We start from the raw sequence: 26,847 nt of genomic DNA, 5'->3' as shown, positions 1-26,847 counted from the left end.
CCTCTTAAGCTGAGACCCTACGATCAATAATAGTAGCGTTTTGGAACCAGCGTATTGTCCAAAAAGCTGCGTTCTACATTACAGGCACAGTGGACAGGATTTATAAAAAAAGCCCATGACCACTGTTCTTCTTTTTATTGCTGCATAGACTCACCCGCTGTACGGTGCGGGTTTCTGATTCGCAACATGCAAATTAATGTAGTGGAGACGCTAGTTCCAAAACACAAGTGCGGAATGTAGAACGCAGTGTTTCGGACACAGCTAAAGTATTTTGCGTCCAAAATGCTACTATTGCTGATCATGGGCATGCAGCCTTATTTGTCCTGCTGCCACAGCTCCATGCCACTTTCTTTGATGGCTCCTTCCTTCTGGCTTTAGTCATCCTCTGTCCAGCCTTCAATCTTTAGTGCCTCCTGTGCTGACTAGACCTCATCTGATGTCATAACATGCTTTGCCCAAGGTCTTAGTTTGTACTTAAGGTGGAACACAAACAAAGTAAACTAGAACTGGAGGGAAGTAGCAAGCACAGCTCTGAATGCTGAGTTGTATAACACCGCCCACACCACTGATTGGCAGCTTTCTGAATCAAGGTCTCAGATTCCCTTTAAATCCTTCATGGCCCTCAAAAAAATCCAGCAAAAGGACATCAGGTGGCATTAGAGCAATTTTTATTTCCTTCGAAACAATAAGCTCATCTCTAGTTTCCATCTACGAAGAAATAGCCGAGCACTGTGAAACTGTGGAGAGGTAATGAATTACCTAGTTGGGACTATCCCTTTAAGGGTATTACTATATTTCAATGGGTACTCTTTAAGTGATAATGCTTTCCTTCAGAATCAAAAGAAAAAAAAAGGAAAAAAGAAAAAAAAATGCCTCGGGGGAATAAAGGTTAAAAAGACATTTGTTTAGCGATAGACTGGAAATATTATGTATGCATGTCACAGATATAATAAAACCGGTGCTACGCGCAATATATGAACCATAAAAAGTAATATAATCACAATGTAAGTAATGTTTTATTTCTAGTCACACAGGAATTGTCTGAATTTCAAAAAAAAAAAAATGGTAAAGTGGCAGGGATATAAAATGCATGAAAAATTGGCCCTAAAGTACCAATTCTTCGCTCTTCAAAAGTCCATTAATTAACAACCATGAGAGTCATTATAGAGAAAGATGCGGGCAGGAGGGAGACCATCGATACAAGTGATGGAGAAGGATGTGTAAGAAAGAGTCAATGATGAAACATAAAAGGGTTAAACGACGAGCTTGTAAATCTGTCAAGATCACAAAAACACTGGCACTAGGATACATTAAAGTCCAGCACCCGCCATGGATGTTATGTCTTCTATCAGCTTTTTAGAAGCTTAAACTCCTCAAATGGTCGCCACATGTCTCCATAAACCTGAATGCTAATGTTCCCCCCAACCCTGGCCTCAAAATCTAAACATTTATCCTCCCTGGGTGCAGGCATACCACCAACACAGTCCGTTCATTCCATAATAAACATTTTTTTTGCTACGGTAAATTATGATGGTTTGGTTCTTCTGACCTGTAGACCTTGAAATGATGTTTCTCTTGAAACCATGACAAGGATTTTTATGGAAACTTCCATAGGTCCTAAATGTACTGATGATATCGTAGACCGGGCAGCAATCATTTTTCTCCTTTTTCCTATTGGTAACATTATTTTAAGGAGATATGTCAAATCTTTATCAGAGGGCGGAATAGGATAAAGGGTGAAATACTGATTTCGGAAATATATAACTTTTGATGGTAAACTTCCATACTTTCACATAAAAGACTTAAATTATGTAGAAAGCCTGTGAGTCCTACTGACTCCGCCCACACTTATTGATTGACAGTTTGAATTCAAACCTACCCAGGAAAAATTGCCACGCTGTATGTGGGCGGAGCAACTGGACTCTCATGCTGTCTTTACGTTTACACGGTTTTAACATACAAAAATATTTTAAAACCATTCAACATTATATATCCCCGAGCTCAGCGTCTCCCCCTCTATCCTTTGCAGCCATCGGAGAGAAGTTTGGAAATAATTACTCTAAATTGACAGTGCAGTTTAGGAAGGAAAATTGATATCAGTGTTATATAAAGATGGAAACAATTAGGACTTGTAGAATTACACTATGAAGACTATAACATATGGAGTTTTGTTCACACAGTAAGAAATTAACCAGTAATTTGCACCATGGATTGTTTTAAAGGCTTATTCCAATCTTGTGAAGTAATGTTATATCTCTAGGGGCATGACATTACTCTATAAATGGTAGGGATCGCATATTTAGGACCCTCACTAAAGATGAGCGGATCAGGCAAAATTTGACTGTACGTTTTTTGCTTAGAAACTTTTTAATGTCCCTTATTATGCTCAGGGATCTGTCCAGACCCTAGAACATAAAAAACTCAATAAGTAAATAACAATTAAAAAAATACTTATCTCACCTCTCCCCTCTCTGACTCCTCTGCTCCTCACCTTCACCTTCACCTTCACCTGTCCATTCCTCATCACATCTTCTGATTCGCGCACTATAAAATCTTAAACTGACATAGATTTCTGGCTCTGATGAGGTGCGGGAGGTTCTGTGATGAGCATGAGCGCGAAAGGTCACAGGATCATGTTATTACGACAACTAGCACCACGATCTTGAACGCGCATGCAAAGAACCATCCCAAACCTCATGACAGCCAGAAGTCCTTTCTCAGTATGAAAGGTTCGGGAATCAGAAAATGCGATGAGGACTGGGGGGGGGGGTGGGTGACAGTGAGGAGCAGAGGGGCTGAAGGGGTGAGCAGCAAGGTGTGTATCTTTTTCTTTTCTTTAACCTTTTGATGGCCCTTTAAAGTTCAGAAAAATGAAGGCCAACAGCGACACAGTCCACGCAGATCGGAATTACTTAAAATCTGCATTTTGGCGAATGCGGATTTTTGTAATTTTCTCGTAGAGTTCTACTTGAATTTATAATCTTACCTCTAACCCTCATCAGTCCTGAAAGTGAAGGGACCTCAGCACTCACTACTGCATCCCATTCATTGATGTCCAGTTCCCAGCACAATTGGGTGGCTGAGAGTAATTCTATGTAAAGAAAAACTTAGAAGGTGACCAACTTGGTGAGATGTACTTCTTCATTCTCAGGATTATTGGGTGTTTGAGTCGTAAAGTGACAGCACATCCTAACGAGATGACATCACGTTACCATCACGTTAGGTGGAAATCTCCTTTTAAATCGGTGGGATGATGTAATTTAACAAGAACAGGACATTAAAATCAAATTAACACATTCGCTATTCAATATTAATGTAATTTAAAGGCTCCAGTTGAATGAATATACATAAAATCAATTCATGCTCATTTGCTCAACTCAGAGAGAGGTGAAAATTTGATATGTATTGAATATGTTCGGTGCCAATCGAAATGGTTAAAAAAATTATCGATTTTACTCACTGTTCTTCAGCCTTCCCTAAAGCTGTCCCTCCACCTCCTGATTAACCCCTCTCCAGGTGTCTCGTTCTGACCACTTCGGGGTCTTCCTTCTCATTTGGTTAGACTCCATATAGTTATCTGGTTTGCAACACCTCTTAATGATATTAATGACATACATCACATCTCTTCATTGGGTCGCAATGTTCCTCATCAATATTAATAATACATTTCTTACCCCATGTGATTGCTGAGTCAATGGTAGTACCAGAAGAAAGAAGTAGGCTGAAGAGTAAATGTGTGGAGGACTACGGCTGGGTGGGTACTCATCTGGGAAATCCAAGAAGATGTGTCCTTCAGAATCTAACTAAATGGCGTCCATTTGCTGGATGCACAGAAATCAAATTCGAAACATTTTCGATTTATTGGAAGCCAAAATTTGGGTAAATTTTTATCAAAATTGATCATTTTTAAAATTGATTCCTTCATCTCTAATTATGCTGTGGTCTCACATTGTTAATATAGCGTGTGAAAACCCCAAAACATCTCTTGTAAAGGATTTGATGTCTCCTTATTGATCTCAATAATGCAACAACTTCCATACTTACCAAAAAGTTATCAAGCCCTTCAGAAATGGTGCAGACAAAGAGCCGTATATTTTCTGGAAGTTACATTGAATAATTGAATGAAGGACTAAGGACCCAGTGACCCATGTGTTCTCTTTGAAAAATATGTTGAATCCGAAATAATCAGATCTTACTAACAGGTAATACCTGTCAACTCACCCAAAAGATCTGAGAGGCACTTTGAAATGTTGGCGAGTTTCCCTGGTTCAGCACAAACCTCAAGCTGGGCAGTGCCATGCTATGGTTTTCTTCACTTTGATATTAAGTCTAGATGCACATTCATGCTGCAGCAACAAGCCGCATATGTAGGCGTAGCCTAAAAAAGAGGTGGGAAATGTAAAAAAGAGGGCGTGTTTATAAATAAAAAATATCCACAACTCCGTTTAGAAAATTCAGTAAGTATAAGTGTACTTCGCACTTTTATTATTTTATTATTATCCAAATTGCCTTTAAATGTTATAAAGATGTAATTTTTTGCTTTTCAAATAATCTCAAGGATAGTATTCTGTCTCAGTCATTGAGTCACTGAAACGAATCTCTAACATCTGTGATAATTAGCTTGCCAGGTGAGCCCATTTAACAGAAAATGACTTAAGGGGGACGTTCTACATTATTAAGAAGCCAGAGGATTCAAGCAATATTGGAAAGACAAAGGATATCTCTGCTGCCAAAAGGCATTTAATTGTGCAGTGCCTTGAATAAGGTATGAAAATATTTGATATTTCCCAAAATGTTAAGTGTGATCACCATATAGTGAAGAGATTTGTGGTTGATACAAAGCACAGATGGGTTTGTGCAGATAAAGGCATAATAAAGAAGGTTTCTGCAAGCAACATTCATTGGATTAAGAGAGCAGGTGCTAATTTACCCTTAAAAAGCACCACAAAGGTATTTGAATCTGCTTGTGCCTAAAGTAGTCCCACAAAGCTCAAGGTGTAAGAGCCTCTAGAAATTTGCAGCTGTGCATAAACCTACCATTCAGCCACTACTAAATATTGCTCTCAAGCAGAAATGGAGAAATTGTTACAGTGGGCCCAGGCATAAATGAAGACTAATTGTAAACCACTCTTGTTTACTAAGTAGTGACATGCAATCATGCATGATCCAGATGGAAGATGTAGCGGATGGTTGGTGGATGGTTATCATGTCCCAACAAGGCTGTGAAGCCAGCAAGGAGGTGGCGGGGCCATTTTTTGGAGGCAGAATCATGGGGAGAGAGCTGCTAAGTCCTTTTTACGGTTCCTGAAAGTGTGAAAATGAGCTTTGCACATAGAATTTCTGACTGAACACTTTGTTCCATGGTACAAAAAGAAGAACCATGCCATTCATAGCGAAATCATCTATATGCTGACATTGCACCATCTCATGCTGCAAAGGATACCTCCGAGTCACTGGATGCTATGGGCATCAAAGGAGAGAAACTCATGGCATGGCCACCATCTTCCCCTGACCCCAACCCTATAGAGAATCTTTGGAGTATCTTCAAGCAAAAGATCTATGAGGGTGGGAGGCAATTCACATCTAAGCAGCAGCCCTGGGAGACTATTCTAACATCCTGCAAAGAAATTCAAGCAGAAAATATCCAAAACCTTGCAAGTTCAATTTATGCAAGAATTGTGAAAGGATCATCAAAGAAGGGGTCATATGTTACCATGTGACTTGGCCGGTTAGGATGTTTTTGATTGAAAAAGGTTTTGATTTCTGCTAATGTGACTCTTTAGTGATGAGCAAGCGTGCTCGGAATAAGATATTATCTGAGCATGCTCGAGTGCTAATAAAGTGTCTTTGGCGTGCTCAAAAATATGTTCTAGTCCCATCATGACTGCTTGTCTCATGGCTGTTTGTGTCAAGGATGTGTCAGATGCAACAAGTTGTTGCTCTGCATCTGGCTGCAGAAATTATCTGCGTTTGGAATTACAGATGCATCCTTAATCCTTCTGAATTTTGGACCCAGTGGCAACCTCCTTCCGGCTCTAGTTGACAAACCTGGACCTGGGTGTATATAAATTCCCAGTCTGCCGCAGAGAGTCGCCGGTGATATTCACATTTTTCCCTTGTGAAGGCTTGGAGCTATAGCAGTTGGCTAACGTCCTCTCTGGAGCTATTTGAGGGCAATTGGTGTTACGTTTCTGAGTCTGCTGAAGCTAGGTTCATTCCTCTCGTTTGTCTACCTTTTTGCCTTTAGTTTACAGTGGGGGCTGACCAGTGTTCACCTTACCCCCTACTTATCCAGGGCTTAGCTCTAGGGAGATACAGGACTTAGCTTTAATGCTCGGCAATTGGTGAGGAACCAATTTAGGGACGATATGGCAGGTAGGATGTTATTAGATCTGCCTAGGTGTCTCCACTCACCCTTTCCCTAGTGTCTTGGCTTCCTTCCCCTCATCCCTTCTTATTGCACTTTCCCACACTGTGAGGGACAGTTCGACTGCCGCAACACATGCAGGAATTGCCTTAAAAACATAGTTTCTATTGATGACGGAAGGGCCTCAGGATAAATTTCCATGACTGGTTGGTTGAACACTAGTATGAGAATCCCTTTAAGAGGAAATACCTTTTCACCAACTCAACTGTAACCTATTCCAATAAAGCAACTGTCGACATGGACATCTGGCATTGTGTTACAATATATTTATGAGAATTGGAAATATGCAGATTATCTTGTACTAACCACATAAGGAAGGAAGATGGAAATGCAATCATGATCTCCAGATGCTTTCTTTACAATGTATTTTTAATGTTAGTAATCAAGAATGTTCTAGCAATGTAGCTGACAACCCTGCGAGTAGAGGATCTGTGCCGCAGTGTGTGTGTGTGTGTGTGTCATGTTCCTCAGCTATACATTTCAAAAAACCTGATCTGCACATCCAAACATAGACACAGTGTGAACAGGTGCTGAACCCAGAGTCGCCAACTCGTATATAATCAAACAAATAGGGCAGCACACTGCAGCGCCAAAACATGCAAACTTGAAAACACGAAATTTTTTTAAACTGCATTACTGCACTAGAAATATGAAAAATGAGAGCTTTTAGCGCATAAAAATGGCCAATTTTATGTGTACCTCGTAGCCACGTTACGGCATCTCTCTTATACGAGGTCCTACTCTAAACCTACCTCTCTGAGAATACCTCTCCTTGGACTCAAATTCTCTCTCACTGTGGAGGGGTATTGGACCTACTATAATTAAAACACCTTATTCTCAGAGAGGTAGGTTTAGAGTAGGACCTCGTATAAGAGAGATGCCGTAACATGGCTACGAGGTACACATAAAATTGGCCATTTTTATGCGCTAAAAGCTCTCATTTTTCATATTTCTAGTGCAGTAATGCAGTTTAAAAAAATTTCGTGTTTTCAAATTTGCATGTTTTGGCGCTGCAGTGTGCTGCCCTATTTGTTTGATTATATACGAGTTGGCGACTCTGGGTTCAGCACCTGTTCACACTGTGTCTATGTTTGGATGTGCAGATCAGGTTTTTTGAAATGTATTCTCTAGCCTTCTGATCGTGCACTCCCTGCCTCCTAGCTTCAGGTGTTTTAATTATAGTAGGTCCAATACCCCTCCACAGTGAGAGAGAATTTGAGTCCAAGGAGAGGTTTCACATGTACCCATTCAGATGGAGACGTTTATTCTCAGAGAGGTAGGTTTAGAGTAGGACCTCGTATAAGAGAGATGCCGTAACGTGGCTACGAGGTACACATAAAATTGGCCATTTTTATGCGCTAAAAGCTCTCATTTTTCATATTTCTAGTGCAGTAATGCAGTTTAAAAAAAAAAAAAATAAATAAAAAATTTCGTGTTTTCAAGTTTGCATGTTTTGGCGCTGCAGTGTGCTGCCCTATTTGTTTGATTATGTTCCTCAGCTATTCCTGCTAGGACTCCTTCAGGTGATAATGATGTGACTGTTTCCTACATATTAATTTCAGAGTGAGAAATTGGTTCCAACGAAGACATGTCCTAGAGGTAAGTAATGACTAAACCATAGCACATGTCAGAACTGGAAATTAGTGGAATCAAATCCATTAAAAAGTGAATTTGGGAAGTAGTCAGTCCCTTAAAAAGTGATTTGAAACCATTGGCTCCATCTAGGGTCAATGGTTGTTTCACAATAGTCCTTTCACAACTTCTGCCCTCATTCCCTCCCGAAGAAATTAATCCACATACCAGTTTAATATGTCAACTTTAATTGTCCATAATTCACCATCCAGGTCAATCTTCTTCAACAGCATCCGGCCAGTACAATAGTAGCCAGGACGTGACTTTCATTAATTGCCGTTGCCATTGTCTATTGGTTTGCGAACCCTGAACTAAAAGCCTGCTGTTATGTCATGCTTATATGAAGTTTGACAGACAGGAAAGCAGAAGTAGGAAACAATTTCTTTATGACCCAAATTCAATAAATTTTTGCCTGTACGGCAGCAAAACCTTTGGTTGCAATTTACCTTTCCGCCACTGGTTGGTCACAAAGAGACACATTTAGCATAAACAGTTCTGAACAAAGTATCATCTACCACTCATCTTAGGATATTGTATGGGAAACATCAATAAAATAGCTTGTTAAGTCTGGGTCCATGTGATTGTCTCTACACAAAGGACAATACAGCAATTTTTAAATAGTCCAATCCGAGCCTTCCTGGAAAACCGGGTGGGATTTATGCTCACTTTATAGTGTAGAACAGAGGTTGAGTGTCGGATAGAGTAAGAGGAGATAAATTAAGCCTTGAAGGCGCACCCCACATCACGTACTGAGAAATGTGTATGCGATAGACTTGTTGAGTTATGACTAGAGTTGAGCAAATATGTTCAGAATCGGTTGCCGATTCTGAATTTGCCATATTGGTACTCAATTCTTGTCGAATTTATGTTCCGAACATATTCGGTCATTTCTTCTCCCATTGACTCCAATCACGTTCGGCGAATATTACAAACACAATATTCGCTGCCGATCGTAATCGGAACCGAATTTTGAAAAATTCACTCAACTCTAGTCATGACTCAAGAAGTGTAAGGAAGATCATATCTGTACATAATAGCTATTGACGTGAGCAGATAGCTTTTTCATTCTCTCTCTTTCTATGTCCTCACCACCGGTGAAGCTGCTGCTCCAACCAACATCCCGGAGATAACGGTAGTACGGCATGCTCTGACCCCTGGGCATCAATGCACCGGCGCTGGAGGCTTCGAACAGAAGGACACATCTCAGGTTATACAATATATGGCTCTGCTGCTTATTCTACAGTAATGATGCTCTTCTGGGTAATATATAGCAGTAATGCATTTTAGATTTTTGCATATGAAATATTGGCATATGTTAGCTCAGAGCATTCTGCTGCACTCTTTGGCTTGTATATGATGCAGCCATAACAACTTGCACCTGTTCACACATCCCTCATTCTGTTAGGAGGTGCTGGTTAGTTTTTAGTTTTTCTGTCTTTGTAGTTCTTGTTCTGGCTCAAAAACAAGAAGCCTATTCTATTTTGTCAGAATGGATACGTATATATACTCTTTCCTTATTATATTCCAGTTGGAAATAATAAGAAAAAAGAACACAAGAAAAATTATGCTAATAAGATAATGTAAAATTGATGGCAGCATTGAAATCTAATAAGTATCGCAACCTTGCATTAATAAAAAAAATATATATATAGTAATATAATTGCTGTACATTAGACATTCCTTAATGGCAAAAGGGTTAAGGCCCAACTGGATGAGCACCAGAAGATGCACATTTAATTAAAGTCTCGAAGTCTGTCCACAAAATGAAAACAGTGGTTAAGCTGAACTTGTCCGTTGACTAATTACAGTGAAGCAGGAAAACGCTTGGGGAAAACGAGTAATCTTGTGAAAGGGGAAGGCTGGATGAGTTAATAATCATGTGTACTACTTAGGATAATAACCTATAGGAACTCTGTCAAAGGGCAGACAAAGTACAATTACAGTATCTGTGGCCCCGAAACACAATGTTTCTTCCTCTGTAGGATGTAAAAATAATGTCTTGGATAAATAAAGGGTGTTGTTGCCCATAACATGAAGTTTGAAGGAGTTGTCTACCAGCTTAAAGGGGATATAGACAACCGGCTAACTCAGGCAACTACAGTATGTGCCTGTTGTACCAGGCGCCTGTCATTGATTTTTTCCTGCCAGAGATTCAGCTGCTCCCTGTCAACAAAGCAGCAGTTTCTCTTCCTGTTGACAGGGCAGGACTACTGGCATCATGCTGATTGACAAGCAACTTCCTCCAATTAGGCAGCTGTCAATCAGCATGACACCAGTAGCCTGCCCTGTCAACAGGAAAAGAAATTGCCGCTCTTGATGTGACATCAGCGGAAGTCTGTGACCGCTGTGTGTTGGCAGAGAAAGACACCGGGCACAACAGACAGGTAGGTAGCAACTACCTGCATGTTAGTGCTTAGGCACATTTTTTTTTTAAGTTCCAGATATCCCCTTTAAGATAGAAAAAGTAATCTATTGGTCTCAGCCAATCAGTGCCACTTTCCATAACTGTTTATTAATTAATTTATTTCTCCTTACAACTAGTGTTAAGCAGATTTTCCAAATTCTAGATTCGACCGAATTGAAAGGCAGCTTCAATTCAATCCAAAAAAATAGATTCATATCGAAACTGACCAGAAAGGATGTGTATAATGCTTTGATGTCTCTCCGGAACTGAAAGAACTAAAGAAAAGAAGGGATCGAAAGGCGCTAACAGTTTTAAAAGATTATTCTCACCTGTTCTAGCCCCACTTCTCACTCGTCCTTCCTCGCTTTGGAGTGGTCATCTCTTTGGTCTTCTTGGTTTTTAATTCCTACTAGTCACCATTGAACCAATGATGGTCACGACTATTGGTGAGCGAATATACTCATTGCCCGGGTTTTCCCGAGCACGCTCGGGTGGTCTCTGAGTATTTGTGACTGCTCAAAGATTTAGTGTTTGTTGATGCAGCTGCATGTTTTACGGCTGCTAGCCAGACTGAGTACATGTGGGGGTTGCCTGGTTGCTAGGGAATCCCCACATGTAATCAAGCTGTCTAGCAGCCATAAATCATGCAGCTGAGGCAAGGAAAACTAAATCTCTGAGCAGTCACAAATACTCGGAGACCACACGAGTTTGCTCGGGAAAACCCGGGCAACGAGTATATTCGCTCATCACTAGTCACGACACATACATGATGTGAAGCCTTCAAAGCAAGGGAAGATCTAAAATGAAGACCTAAAGAAGACTGATTCAACGTGAGTGGAAAACCATTCTCGGCTGTGGCAGCTGGTCAGGTGAGGAGCAGATCTAGGATAGGTGAGAATTATTCTGGCAAATCTGATTTTTTTCTGGAAATTCACAACAAATTTAATTAATTACGAATCAACATGCTCAACTCTATAGAAGATTAAAACAAGAGTTAAAGGGTAATCCACTACTTTTTGGCACACTGAACTAATGCTTGAAAAATGCTAATGTTTCTAAATACAATTATTTTAGTATCTTGCCCAGCTCCCGCTGTTCAGTTAGTGATCACGGGATCCCTGCTATCATATTACGGTGATATTCCATCTGATGGCTTCCCTGTCTGGACTCGAATATTAGACAGAACAACCTTTTGACATCACTTGACCAATTATCTCAATAGAGCTGTTAAAGTCTGCTTATGAACACCATTTTGTTATGGCCACTTGAGTGCGGTTCTGTCCGAGGCTGGATGCCAAGAGGTGAAACCATCAGATGGACCATCACTGGAGTTTGAGAGGCAGGATCAAATGATCTCTACCTTAATCGGGCAAGATACAAAAATAAACATTTCCAGAAAAATCTTCCTTTTTCAAGCATTAGTTCAGTGGACCAAACCCCCAAAAATATTAGACAAAATGATTATAATTCTTTATTATTGAACACATTAATGAAAAATAATTATAAAAATTGAAATCTATAAATAACACATTTAATTTTGCATTATCTACATGTGTATATTATTAAGTCTTTTTCTATTAGACTTTTATTTTACATTAGGTGTGTATATATTGCATGTTTTCATGTATAGCTTTGCAGTTTATTTTCCACGTTGGTGTTTGTACTGTATCCTATTAATTGTCACTTTTCCGCACACTCTTCTTAACTAACTGCCTCACGATTTGGATTATTTATTGGCACCTTATATGACTATTCATCCTTTTTTTCATATACGGCTGCAAGGCTTATATGACAAGGCGACAATTTGTGTGCATTGTTTTATCGGTACTGGTTAAATAGAATTGAATTTTCGATCCATACCAGTCAGTGTTCAAACTTAGCGTCCATATTGTGGATAATATGAGGCCAAGATGCAACCAAAGACTGTGCCCATAATTTGAACAATCGTGAACATTCTCCATAAGGGCGAGCAAATCGATTGTAAACTAACTCAATTTGTTTAGAATTCATAAATTCTAAAGAATTCAAATTTTTGGAAATCATGCAAAATGGTGGCCACTTGGCCTTCATTTTGCTTTAGATGGGATGGTAAAGGGTTGCAAAAAAATAGAATATCAAACTTACTTTTACCATCACCTGTTAGTACTCCTGTAGCTCCCAACCGGCTCTCCGATGGCACTTGCTCTGGGTTCATTCTTCTATTCACTCCTTGGCAGACTTTCTGGCTAAGTCTCAAAACGCGTTATGACATCATAAAATGTGTTGCCCCACATGGCCACTTGATTGAATGGGGCAACTCACATGAGAATGTTATGACTTTACAACATGCGTTGAAGTGGGAAGTGCCAACGAAGAGTAAATGGAAAACATGCATGTCTCAGGATGCCATTGGAAGACCATCAAAACAAGTGAGGGGCTAGGTGAGTATGATAGTTTATTGTTCTTTAACGCCATTCTTAGCTCATCCATGTATTATGATTTTTAATGTCATGTCAGACTCACATTAAATAAATTCAATAGGTATCGAATTTTTCATGAATTTGTGCAAATTTACCGAATTTGAATTTGAGCAAATTTGCTCATTTCAAGTTTTATTGTCTTCTTTCCCTTTGTTTTTTTGTGTGCAATTTAAATATATTTCTTTGTGTTAGACAGGCTACTGTCTTTTCGTTTTCACACATGGCCATTTATTCTGACTGGTTATTCTAATGGCCAAGCTGTTTAAATTTACAGATGGACGGCAGCAGCGTGCGCCCCTAGGGTAATTTCTGTCTCTCAGATGTCTGCCCTTTCATGTTTAATTTCTCTACGCTTGTGCACTATACAGTGACAAGAGGATAGAGCCAGGTCATTTCATTTCTGAAACCTGAAAGACCAAGATTTCTTTTAGTTTTCTGATATCGTTGCTTACTAAGAAAAGTTAAAACACATACTTGCCATCAAACAAAATCACAGGCAATATCTACAAAATCACCAAGAGAAGAAACTAAAAAATAAATATCTGCATTCTCTTCCTCACCTAAAGTCATCACAATTTTATTAAATATATTGTGTACGTGAAAATATTAGTTTGGCATTTCTGGATATTTAATTTACTTGTAGTAAAGAAAATTTGATTTGAAGTAAATCAAATTCACAATAAATGTGAATTTATCAAAATCACATTTTTTTTAGATTTGAATGTTGAATCCAGCAAAATGGTGGCCAGGCACACATTTCTTGGATTATTTACAGGGCTGGGAAGGGTGTAAAAAATAAAAATAATACGTTAAACCCTTACTTGTCCCACCCGGCTTCCTACTTGTGACTCCAGTCTTCTCATCATTCTTCACTCTTTGGTGCATTTATGTCCCCAACTGCTCCTAAGATTTGAGATTGAAGAGCAGAAGACCAAAGCCAAAAGTCTAGATGAAGAGAGCGTATTCGCTTTTTATTTTTTAAATGTGTTTTTTGTTTTTTACTGTCAATAGGGACACATTCGATTTGACATAGAATGCAAATCATATTCCATGGACACATTTGGGCAAATATCCTAAATTTGAATGTTGGTAGAATTGTCTCATCTTTACTCGTATCCTATTTCGCCGATACAGGAGTGGGTGCTGGTATTGTGAAGGTAAATAATGAAAATGTCATCCCTGCCCCTCCACCCCAAACCATAAAATCAATAGAAAATAGTAATATTTGGGTCCCTCGTAGAGGAAACATTAATGGAAGTGGACACATTGTCCAACTTCATCCTTTGCCCAAATTTATATAGTGATGTATAGAAAGAGCTACAGAGCGACTCATCACTCATTCCACCCTAAAAAGAATTGAGGTCATAGTTCTCTAATAAGTGGCACACCACCTGTCAGACATATATGGTTTACTCCTAAATGGCATAAATGTCTTTTGATGGGAATACCTATCTAAGACGTGGCCACCATTATCTTTCTGTAGATTTCATTCCAGACTCTGATGTTTTCAGACACGAATTCAATATCAAAACAGGATTACAAAATCATTGTTTTTTTTTCAAAGCTGGCCATTTCGATGCGTCCACCTAAAAGGAAAGGAAAGGAAGGACATATGAAGGAAGGAAGCTTATGATCAAATTTGAGATTGATAAATAGAACTAAAACACTGTCAGTCATCAACCAATGACAGAAACTAGAGAGGAGCGAATATGACAAAATTCTAATTTGACAGATTTGCTCTAATTTGGTGTCAATGCAAAACCCATGAACCTGACTGGCATCTAAAAAGTGCACTTTAATGTTCTCTGAGGTCTGCCGACCACAAAGCATAGTAAATGAGCCATGAAGGAGTAAACAAAAATTAAAAAATAAATCACACTCACCGAGCCCCTTACATGTCCTTGGCCCCGAAGTTTTCAGCTGATCCTATGCTGGCTTTCTGAGGCACCTGCTCTTCGGACTTGCTGGGGTCACATTGGGAAGTTCATGTCATAACGTCAGGACATCAAAACATGTGACAATGCTAGACATGAGTGGAAAAGGCAAAATTCAAATTCTCCATTTTGAGAATTTTTTTCCAGGAAATTAAAGTGTGGAAAAGTTATTTAATGTCCCTGTCCAGACCCTAGAGCATAATAAATGTAATATATAAAAAATAAGAAAAAATCATTATACTTATTGGACCACTCACATCCAAGGCTGCACAGCACCTCACCATGTCCTGTTTGGTCCTAGCTGCTTCTTCAGATCGTCGCCGCTTGCGTTGAAATACCATGAACGCTCATGCCAAGAAGGGAGTTTAATTATTGGCACAAGGGAGGATTCTGCGCATACGCAGAGACGTTATCTTACCATGGCCTGTAGCACATTTGTGCAGAACCCTCTAAGACTCTCATCAAAACTGGAACTCAATGTGAGAGGCCCGAGATTTCAGCACGAGAAGAGATGATCTGAAGATACAGCGAGGACTGGACAGGTGACGAAGATAGGACGATGATGTGAGTATAAGGATTTTTTAACATTTTGATGGCCTTTTACTGTTCAGAAACGTGACGACCACCAGATGCCTCCATCAAACTTTAAAAAATCTAATCTTGGCATTGAATAAAATTCAAATGTATTCACTCATCTCTATTCAAGGCCTAGTTGGTGCCAGAAGTGTCGGTGAAGAGTGAATAGGAGACCAGTGCTGATGCCTTAGAAAGCCACCAGAGGACCAGCAGAGAACTGCGGTGGCAAAAATAGTTGAGGGGCTATGTAATTATCGATTTTAGTGTATTTAATCCTTTCTTTGCACATACTTTTTGAGGAAATAACTTTAATTTTGCTGGATTTGCGCAAATAGAGTTTCCCAAAAACTTAGATTCACGAAAATTCCTGAATTTTGGGAAACTTCCCAATGGAGTTCAATTAACTTGTCCTTAATACAAACCCAAGATCTATGTTTGATCAGACAACTGAAAAGTCTCAATTTAAGCACATAATTAGGCATTTACTAGGTTGTAAGTAACCATTAGGGATGCATTGTGGTCCAATATGGTTGATGTATGCACAGTGGTATTCCACGGAACCATGAAATCACAAAAATGCACCATAATGAATGTATTATGGTGAGAAGGATTCATGTTCTGAATTATAATGGTCATCTTCAGAGTCTCATTTAGACAGTAATAGGTATCGCTATAACACATTCAGAGCGACGACACATTTCTGCAATTACCCAGCAGGAAATCGTAAGATTACTGGTCTTTCCAGACATTAGTCCTGCCAACCAGAGATTTCTTGTAAGATATGGACTTCCTTTCATCATACTTCCAAGCAGCAACCGTGATTTATATGATCTTCAATGGATGATGGTAATAATAATAATAATAATTTTTATTTATATAGCGCCAACATATTCCGCAGCACTTTACAATTAAGCGGGGACATGTACAGACAATAAATTCAGTACAAGTTAAGACAATTTAAACAGTGACATTAGGGGTGAGGTCCCTGCTCGCAAGCTTACAATCTACAAGGAAATGGGGGGACACAATAGGTGAAAAGTGCTTGTTATTTCAGGTCTGGCAATTATAATAAATAGTGTGCATGGAGGGTGTGGAGACAGATGAATAGTAGGGTGCAGATTTAGAATAATATTTGGAAGGAGGGAACAGGACAAAGTTAGTTTACTGAGTAGTTGATGTGGTAGGCTTGTTTGAAGAGATGGGTTTTTAAAGCGCGCTTGAATAGATCGGGGCTAGGTATCAGTCTGATCGTCTGGGGAAATGCATTCCAGAGAGCTGGCGCAGCACGAGAGAAGTCTTGGAGACAGAGGTGCGAGGTTCGGATTACAGGGGATGTTAGTCTTAGGTCATTTGCAGAACGGAGGGCACGTGTAGGGCGATAGACAGAAATGAGAGAGGAGATATAAGGCGGTGCAGAACTGTGGAGAGCTTTGTGGGTGAGAGAGATGAGTTTATACTGGACCCTGTAGCGAATGGGTAGCCAGTGTAATGACTGGCACAAGATGGAGGCATCGGTGAAGTGGCTGGACAGAAATATGACCCTGGCTGCCGCATTCAAGATGGATTGGAGAGGAGAAAGTTTGGAAAGAGGGAGACCGATCAGAAGAGAGTTGCAGTAGTCCAGACGAGAATGGATAAGAGCAACAGTAAGAGTCTTAGCAGTTTCAAAGGTGAGAAAAGGTCAGATTCTGGAGATGTTTTTAAGATGCAGGTGACAGGAGCGAGTGAGTGATCGGGTATAGGGAGTAAAGGAAAGTTCGGTGTCGAATATGACCCCAAGACAGTGGGCATGCTGCTTGGGAGTTATGGTTGTGCATCGCCCCAGAGTCCTGGTCGTTGCAGTAATGTCGCTCTGCCACTAAGGGGAGTGATGTTATGTCTGATGACACTAAAGGAGTTCACCTGACCAGGTATCACAGTCACACACTACACTTCACACTCCGGCCACCAGGGGGAGAAAAGGGTTCTATGTATTAGGCCACTCCTCACACTTGGGTAAAACTGGGGGTTGGATAGGAAGTGAGGGAGAAGCTGACTGGGTTTTGTCCAGGCAACATCCTGAGCAGAGGGTGTTGCGGGGGAGATTCAGGGGGGTCTCTGTCAGGGGTGGGATCCTGGCATTGACCTAGCGAAAAGGACAGATTGTTACGGAGCTGCGCCTGCACTACCTTGTGGCGGCATCTTAAGGAAGGACATGAAGTGAAGTATATTGTGGAGAAGTGAGAAATGAGATCACAGCAAAAAGGCGATAGAACCAGTAGGAGTCATGCCCCGAGATCGGCAACATCCTACTGAGGCGCGTAGCCGGTGGCCAGAATGCCGAGGAAGTATTGGGCTCCAAGCCTTACTTCAAACAGCGGCAGGACAGTTAATTATAGGTTGGCTGTCTCACCTAAATCACCTAAGCAGACATAGGAGGCAATTGTGGGAGAGGGGCGTCTCTAGGGTCCCAGAATAACTCCAGGCCTACCTGTCATTTGGGTGCGTCATAGCCATATCATCTGGGGGACGGAGAAAGAAAGAACAAATATGACAGTTGTGAGGACTATCCCGTGGTGCTCAGCAGGGAAGGACTACAACACCCAGGTGCTAGAAGGTAGGCACTGATTTCCACCTGCAAAGGGAACTCTGGTTGTACCTTCGGACCGGCCGGTCTCAGCCAGCCCTGTTAGCAGTGCTCTGGATTGCGGATCTACTGGGAAGCCCTGGGGAAACACTTCACCTGTGGGAAGGTGTTACATCTAGCTGCCATAACATCACCCCAGTGGACCCCTAAGCAGCGTCGGTCACCCTGACCGAATACCACAGGTGGCTTCACGAAAACTTGACAAACTTGCACCATCTTTAATTTAGCGCCCCTTAGTAGGGTCACGGACCGGGTCGGGCCACCGTGACATCACCAGAAGGAAGGGACCGAAGGACCCGATACCGAGTACCCCGCGGCCCTGCGTCTGGGGGTGATCCAGTTTAACCCTCCAGGGTAATTTCGATGTTGGGTAGAGTGAGGTTAGTAGAAGGGAGAAACACAAGTAGTTCAGTTTTGGAGAGATTTAGTTTCAGATAGAGGGATGACATGATGTTAGAGACAGCAGACAGACAATCCTTGGTATTTTGAATTAGAGTGGGGGTGATATCAGGGGAAGAAGTGTATAATTGGGTGTCATCAGCATAGAGATGATACTGGAACCCAAATCTGCTGATTGTTTGTCCAATAGGGGCAGTGTATAGAGAGAAAAGGAGGGGGCCCAGGACTGAGCCCTGCGGAACCCCGATAGTAAGGGGACGAGGAGGGGAAGAGGAGCCGGCAAAAGATACAGTGAAGGTGCGGACAGAGAGGTAGGAGGAGAACCAGGAGAGGGCTGTGTCCTTGAGGCCTATGGAGCGGAGCATAGTGAGAAGGAGCTGGTGATCCACAGTGTCAAATGTGGCAGATAGATCCAGGAGAATCAGCAGAGAGCAATGACCTTTGGATTTAGCTGTTATTAGATCATTAGAGACTTTATTGAGGACAGTTTCAGTGGAGTGTAAAGAGCGGAAACCAGATTGTAAGGGGTCGAGAAGAGAGTTATCCAAGAGATAGCGGATTAGACGGGAGTGGACCAAGCGTTCCAGGAGTTTAGAGATGAAGGAAAGGTTAGAGACAGGTCTGTAGTTAGCAGTGCAGTTCTTGTCCAGGGATGGGTTTTTAAGTAAAGGGGTTATGATGGCATGTTTAAATGAGGAGGGAAAGATACCTGAAGAAAGAGAGAGGTTAAATATTTTAGTCAGGTGAGTGGTGACCACTGGTGAGAGAGACTGCAGGAGATGTGAAGGAATGGAGTCACTATTGCAGGTTGTAGGCCGAGCAGAAGTGAGGAGCTTGGAAACTCTGCTTGGTACAAGTCAAAAAGGACTTTGATCTAAGAGTTTTATATATGAAAAGACCAAATAGGGCACAGAAACTGATATAAACTCAGAATACATGGAGGACTGGGTATAAAACTCTACAGTGTGATTACATGCTGTGTACCAGATCAATTTGTAAGGGGGCAAGCAATGGACCCCTGCAGGTTCCCCGCATTTGATTATCAATCATTTACAGTGGGGCAAAAAAGTATTTAGTCAGTCAGCAATAGTGCAAGTTCCACCACTTAAAAAGATGAGAGGCGTCTGTAATTTACATCATAGGTAGACCTCAACTATGGGAGACAAACTGAGAAAAAAAAATCCAGAATATCACATTGTCTGTTTTTTTTAACATTTTATTTGCATATTATGGTGGAAAATAAGTATTTGGTCAGAAACAAAATTTCATCTCAATACTTTGTAATATATCCTTTGTTGGCAATGACAGAGGTCAAACGTTTTCTGTAAGTCTTCACAAGGTTGCTACACACTGTTGTTGGTATGTTGGCCCATTCCTCCATGCAGATCTCCTCTAGAGCAGTGATGTTTTTGGCTTTCCGCTTGGCAACACGGACTTTCAACTCCCTCCAAAGGTTTTCTATAGGGTTGAGATCTGGAGACTGGCTAGGCCACTCCAGGACCTTGAAATGCTTCTTACGAAGCCACTCCTTCGTTGCCCTGGCGGTGTGCTTTGGATCATTGTCATGTTGAAAGACCCAGCCACGTTTCATCTTCAATGCCCTTGCTGATGGAAGGAGGTTTGCACTCAAAATCTCACGATACATGGCCCCATTCATTCTTTCATGTACCCGGATCAGTCGTCCTGACCCCTTTGCAGAGAAACAGCCCCAAAGCATGATGTTTCCACCACCATGCTTTACAGTAGGTATGGTGTTTGATGGATGCAACTCAGTATTCTTTTTCCTCCAAACACGACAAGTTGTGTTTCTACCAAACAGTTCCAGTTTGGTTTCATCAGACCATAGGACATTCTCCCAAAACTCCTCTGGATCATCCAAATGCTCTCTAGCAAACTTCAGACGGGCCCGGACATGTACTGGCTTAAGCAGTGGGACACGTCTGGCACTGCAGGATCTGAGTCCATTGTGGCGTAGTGTGTTACTTATGGTAGGCCTTGTTACATTGGTCCCAGCTCTCTGCAGTTCATTCACTAGGTCCCCCCGCGTGGTTCTGGGATTTTTGCTCACCGTTCTTGTGATCATTCTGACCCCACGGGGTGGGATTTTGCGTGGAGCCCCAGATCGAGGGAGATTATCAGTGGTCTTGTATGTCTTCCATTTTCTAATTATTGCTCCCACTGTTGATTTCTTCACTCCAAGCTGGTTGGCTATTGCAGATTCAGTCTTCCCAGCCTGGTGCAGGACTACAATTTTGTTTCTGGTGTCCTTTGACAGCTCTTTGGTCTTCACCATAGTGGAGTTTGGAGTCAGACTGTTTGAGGGTGTGCACAGGTGTCTTTTTATACTGATAACAAGTTTAAACATGTGCCATTACTACAGGTAATGAGTGGAGGAAAGAGGAGACTCTTAAAGAAGAAGTTACAGGTCTGTGAGAGCCAGAAATCTTGATTGTTTGTTTCTGACCAAATACTTATTTTCCACCATAATATGCAAATAAAATGTTAAAAAAACAGACAATGTGATTTTCTGGATTTTTTTTTCCCAGTTTGTCTCCCATAGTTGAGGTCTACCTATGATGTAAATTACAGACGCCTCTCATCTTTTTAAGTGGTGGAACTTGCACTATTGCTGACTGACTAAATACTTTTTTGCCCCACTGTATCTATCTCTTAATCTGTGTAAAAAAAAAATCGTTCTATATTTTCTTTCCCATATCTCCCTATCATGTACTCTCTTGTTGGATCCTGACTTTCAACCATTATATAATGAATGTCTATAAATCATAAAACATATTATCTCTATTATCTCAGATCCCACCTGGAGAGAAGTCATATGGATTTCAAAATAAAAACAATTAATATTGTGTAATTCAGTTATTAAATTTATAGCCTTTTGCATATTTATTTTCATGGTAAAGTTTATACACTTTAATAAAATTAAAATATGATGTGATCTATCAGTTTAAAGCCCTTGTGTATAAAATGTAGCAAGCAATACCTGGGATGTGCAAGGTCGATCTATCCTATCTATCTATCTATCTATCTATCTATCTATCTATCCATCCATCCCTCCATCCATCCCGTCTGTAGTCTCTGTGTAGATTCCCATACATGGTCAGTTTCTGTGAGGTGATATCATTCTTCCAGTCACTGACGTACCTCTCCTGACCCTTGCCTACCATCTTCCTGATTCTGGCTTTTGTCAGGCTGCTGTGATTGGTGCTTTGGTCTGGTTTGCTTTGGGCAAGCTGTTCCGGGGGTCCTGGTTTGTGTGGGCCACCTACATGTACCAGGGCTTTATTATGATGGGAGCTTGGATTGCTACTATGTAGGTGACCCCGGAATGAAAGCCCCCTCTTCAGAACTGCTAAGTGGAAAGGAAATCTGCCCAGTTGAGCCCGACAGGCACTGCAGGTGGTGCTAAGGTGGACCTGGAGAAGGGGCTTACAGAATTCCAGGTGGAATATTTCCGTTGGGTTGAAATCCCACTTTGACCCATCTGGGTGTGTGTGAGGACCCCAGACACTGCTGCTGCACAGAAGTATAGGGGCAATAATGACATCGAAGATTTTTGGTGAAACCCTCACTGGGGTCTTCAGATGGTAGAGTTTTCTTTCAGATGGCATAGAAGGTTTTTCAGGCTTTGTCTTTCAGGGTCTCTATGACATGTTTGAAGCTCCCTGACTGGTGAATTTCCAGGTCCATACAGGTGTATTTGTCTGTTCCTGTAAGAGTACAGTTGTTTAGTACAAACGAAGGGTGCTGGTCTGATCTTGGTTTTCTCCTTTGGAACACCATGAACAGTAGGTCATCTGCATACAGAAAAAGTTTCACCTGGGAGTCATGGACTGTGAGACCTGATGATGTGGAAGTTTCAAGAGCGGTGGCCACTCGATGTAAATATTGAAGAACGTTGGACTTAGGCTGCAGCCCTGTCTGACTCCGCAGCTCTGCTGGAAATCAGCCATTCTTCTCCTGTTTACACGCATGCTGGAGTGGTTCTTGGTGTAGGAGCTTTTGATGATATCATTGGTCTTTCCTCCTATTCCGCTCTCAAGCAGTTTCAGAAATAGGTCCGGGTGCCATACTGAGTCAAAGGCCTTTTAAAGTCGTCTACAAAACAGGCAATTTTTTTTATGCTTTGTGTTGTGGACGTGTCTCTGAATAAGGCTGTAGAGGGTGTACATGTTGTCGGTAGTCCGGTGGTTTGGCATGAACCCATCTTGTCTTTTGCTGAGGACCTTATGCTTGGTGAGGAAACTGAGGATCCTTTTGTTCAGAATGCTTTTGAACAGTTTTCCCAGGTTGCTGCTGACACATATGCCTCTGCAGCTGACTGGGTCATACCTGTTCCCACTCTTGTGGATCGGAGTGATGAGGCCATGATTCCAGGTATTAGGGAAGTAGCCGGAACTTAGCACAATAATAAACAGATTTCCCATCGTTGCCTGTATTTCTGGTGGGCTGTACTTCAGCATTTCTGGTGGGATTCCATCCAGGTCACTGGCTTTTCTATACTTTATGGAAGAGATGCTCTCTGTAATACCCTGTAATGTGTTTGGTGTATCCAGAGGGTTTGGGAAATTTTTGACTCTGTTCTCTACTGCCTTTAGTTTTGCTATTATATTTCTCTGTTCTTGGTTTAGTTCTTTCTTCAGGATGTCTTTATAGAGGTCTCTGAAGTACTGGAGCCAGATGTTGACGTTTTGGATATGGATGTTGTTTTTTGCTTTTTGTGCTCATGTAGTTCCATAGTACCCAGAAGGAGTTGTCTTGGAGGGCTTCTTGGAGTTGGTTAAGTTTGGTAAAGATGCAACTCTGCTTTTTCCTTCTGAGTAATTGTTTTGTGCTGCTTTTGTATGGTGTCATAGGAATCCTTCAGACCCAGGTGGTCGGAGTCGCTATGTTTCTTGTTTGAGGCTGTTCTCAGAATTTTCCATATCTCTTTACATTCTCTATCAAACCAACCATTAATCTATTTTTCCTTTGGCCTCTTGTAGTTGATTTTCCTAAGGTCGTACAATCTCGCCACGGTGTAGAATATATCATTAAGGTCTTTTTGCTGCTTGACTCACTCTTTCTGGATTAGGCTAGGAGAATTGGTGGGACCTCTTCTTTCTTTCTTTCGTTCGTTCATTCTTTCTTTCTCGGTTATCATTCAACATTTGATTAAATAAAATCATCAGCATTTCTGATGAGACCTGACTAAATACATGATTAACAAACAAATAAAGTTGCACTTTGTAGCGCTAAAGCATGTAGCTATGTAATATATGAAATATGAATAGCATTATTGCTCTAGATAATAAGAAAAAATTGAGATACTTAGCACATAGTTTGGCTAATTCATGCAGGCCCAGCAACCAATGACAAGTCAATCTCCAGTTTGCTGGGAACCTACATGTCTAGTGTGAATACCTCTATGAGGCTAAAGCCTGAATTTATAGGTAGGTAGGTTTCAGTTGCAATTAAAATCGCCACAGGCTGGCGGGTGGAGTGCTCGGTCAGAGAGCTATTATACAAATAACATAAGCTTGAGACACACTTCCAAATCAGAAAACTGGTGTGTACAGGTGCGAACTTGTTGTTGGTTGCTGGGCCTGCAAGAATTAGTCAAATTATGTGCTAAGTATTGCCATTTTTTCTTATTATCTAGAGCAGTAATGCTATTCATATTTAATATATTCCATATTTACATTCTTTAGCACTACCGGGTATAACTTTATTTGTTTGTTAACTATAGAGATGGCTTCTCTTGGTTTGCACCTGTACACACGAGTTTTCTGATTTGGAAGCGCCAGTCAGTTTTTTTGTTATAAGTACATGATTATTTATCATCACACTTTAATTTTTCCAATCAGTTGCCAGGTGTGATCAATGATTTGTTAGTCTGTTTATCCGCCGAATGTTAAAAACCCAAATCCTTTAATGAGAAAAGCCTGACCTTACAAATGTTGTTGAATCAGACCGCAGTGAGCAGCAACGAGGCACTGAGGCTCTTAACATATTTTAATGATTTCTGCTGCGTAATGTTAAAGCCTCACAGCAAGAGAGGAGTTTTCTTCCCATCTTTGATTTTTCTATTGCTGGGATACAGGAGACGTTGCATTGTTTATGGCTCATTTGAGTGAAGGGTATTTTTGCTTTTTGTCTTCAAATCAAAGCTGCGGTGGTAGATGTGTGTTTTGCTTCTGATGAGAGGGAGTTCCGTAAGTCACAGTGTGATCAGCGATTATTCGCTTTGCCCTTCAAACAATCATACAGCTCAATCTCATCCGGTCCCTGCCATGTCATTAGAGGACACTGGTGGTCTTTCATATGACGTTAGGTTAGGGGTTTAATTTCAAGAAAATATAGGAATACAATACAATATTTCAGCATGCAAAAAAAACAGAATGAATGGTCCTGGCTGGAATATGCATGAAAATGGTTTAACCCCTTTTCGACATCGTGAGTCCGACATCGTAATAGTACGCCAATGTCGGACTCCCTCCCTTTGATGTGGGCTCTGGAGGTGACCCCACATCTTTCCTGGGACATGTCAGCTGTTTTGAACAGCTGACATGTGCCCACAATAGCCGCGGGTGGAATCACGATCCACCCACGGCTATTAACCAGCTAAATGCCGCTGTCAAGCAAGCGCTTCCGGCAATGGCGCTGGAAATACTCACACTGGTGACCCCGTCACGTGATCGCGGGTCACCGATGTGTTGGACAAACGAAGGCCTCCTGGAGACCTCTATGGTTGTCAGTGCTGGCTTGCTGTGAGCGCCACCCAGTGGTCGGCGCTCATAGAAAGTGATTACATCTGCTATATAGAGAAGATCAGATCATCACCTATATTTGCTGAGCCGATTGGGCTATGACAGCTATTGATGCATGCCAAAAGTAAAAAAAAAATGTTTTTACAAATATTAAAAAATATAAAAGTTCAAATCACCCCCTTTAAGGTATCCTTCAATGTGAGACAGTGATTAATAGTGGCATGGTGCCGGCATGATTGATTATAATGATGTCTAAGAAAAATAAGTAGAACATTTTCTTTCTAACTAACAAGCTTACATTCATCTGTTTTATCCTTAATTCCTGCAGAATTACTCATGGTTCCCTGACATATCACTGACCCATCACTGCAAGTCCGGAAGATAAATGAAATGGATGAAGTAGCATAATGTTAACTAGAGGCAATCAATTAATTAGTTGTTTTCATCATTTTTATCACACTGGTCGAATACTAAAAAATGATTAAATTCAGAGTCAAAACTAAAATAAATTGTCCACTTCTTGATAATCTTGATAATCCTTCATTATTCTTAAATGATTGTACATCTTGTCCCCAAAGATTGTACTGTGTTATATTCTACTTTCTCCCACTCTCTACATTACATCCATATGAATGGACAGGTCACTGCCTCCCACGACATGAACATATTCCTCTTCCACTGCTCTTATGAGAAACATGAGCTTATTGGCTAAAAGTTGCAAAGCCAATAGCTAAAAGTTTCGGCTAGTTGGAATTTCAATATTCAATCCTTTTGTTCACCCTGGACATTAGTCAGAGGAGTCTAGTATCGGCTCTATCATCTGGGGTCTAAGGGATTACGTTTTTCCTTGCAAAGAGTGACATGTTGGAAATCCTAGTGTAAGGTGACTGAAAAGCCATGAAATGCTCCACTGCAAAATTAAATTTGAAAATTGTCTCTTCAGAGGAGTATCGCATGGTCTATAAGTCTCCTTACACTAGCATGTCAGGCATGTCGCTCTCTGCGATATTGTCCCCTAGACCCCAGTCAGAGGCCTCTCATACTGTACATCAAAGTCAGATCTCATGCATTGCACTGGGGAGGGACAAAAAAAAACAAGTAATGCATAGTCTATAAGTCTCCTTACACTAGCAGGTTGGGAATGTAACTCTCCACAAGGAGAAACATTACCCTCTAGATCACAGTCAGAGGTCTATCATGCAGTCAAATCAGATCTCATGCTTTGCACTGAGGAGAGACAAAAATGAGTATCACATTATCTATAAGTCTCCTTACACTAGCATGTTAGGAATGTAACTCTACACAAGGAGAAACATTACCCCCTAGACCCCAGTCAGAGGCCTCTCATGTAGCCAAATCAGATCTCATGCTTTGCCATGAGGTGGGGCAAGAAATGAGTAATGCATGGTCTATAAATTTTCTTACACTAGCATGCCAGGCATATCACTCTCCACAAGGAGAAACATTACTCCCTAGATCCCAGACAGAGGCCTATCATACAGCCAAATCAGATCTCATACTTTGCACTGGTGAGGGGCAAAAAAAAGAAACACAAGATTCTGGTTTAGCATTTATCCTAGATCATGTGGCAAGTCTCTTTAAAGCGTTGATGTTAACTTTTAGGAT

At 41.0% G+C, this 26,847-nt stretch overlaps 1 long non-coding RNA gene across 1 annotated transcript; it reads left to right on the top strand.

Annotated features, from left to right (window-relative positions):
• Positions 1–4,645: 4,645 nt before the first annotated feature.
• Positions 4,646–25,683, top strand: LOC138649638 (uncharacterized). Its single transcript, XR_011315337.1, has 4 exons — positions 4,646–4,765; positions 7,990–8,026; positions 9,160–9,266; positions 25,550–25,683. It is a non-coding gene; the product is annotated as an uncharacterized lncRNA (long non-coding RNA).
• Positions 25,684–26,847: the final 1,164 nt, after the last annotated feature.

Source organism: Ranitomeya imitator, chromosome 9 (assembly GCF_032444005.1).
Source record: "Ranitomeya imitator isolate aRanImi1 chromosome 9, aRanImi1.pri, whole genome shotgun sequence".
NCBI lineage: Eukaryota > Metazoa > Chordata > Amphibia > Anura > Dendrobatidae > Ranitomeya > Ranitomeya imitator.
The sequence above is the reverse complement of the archived record's forward strand: the minus strand, read 5'-3'. Positions and strand labels throughout refer to the sequence as shown.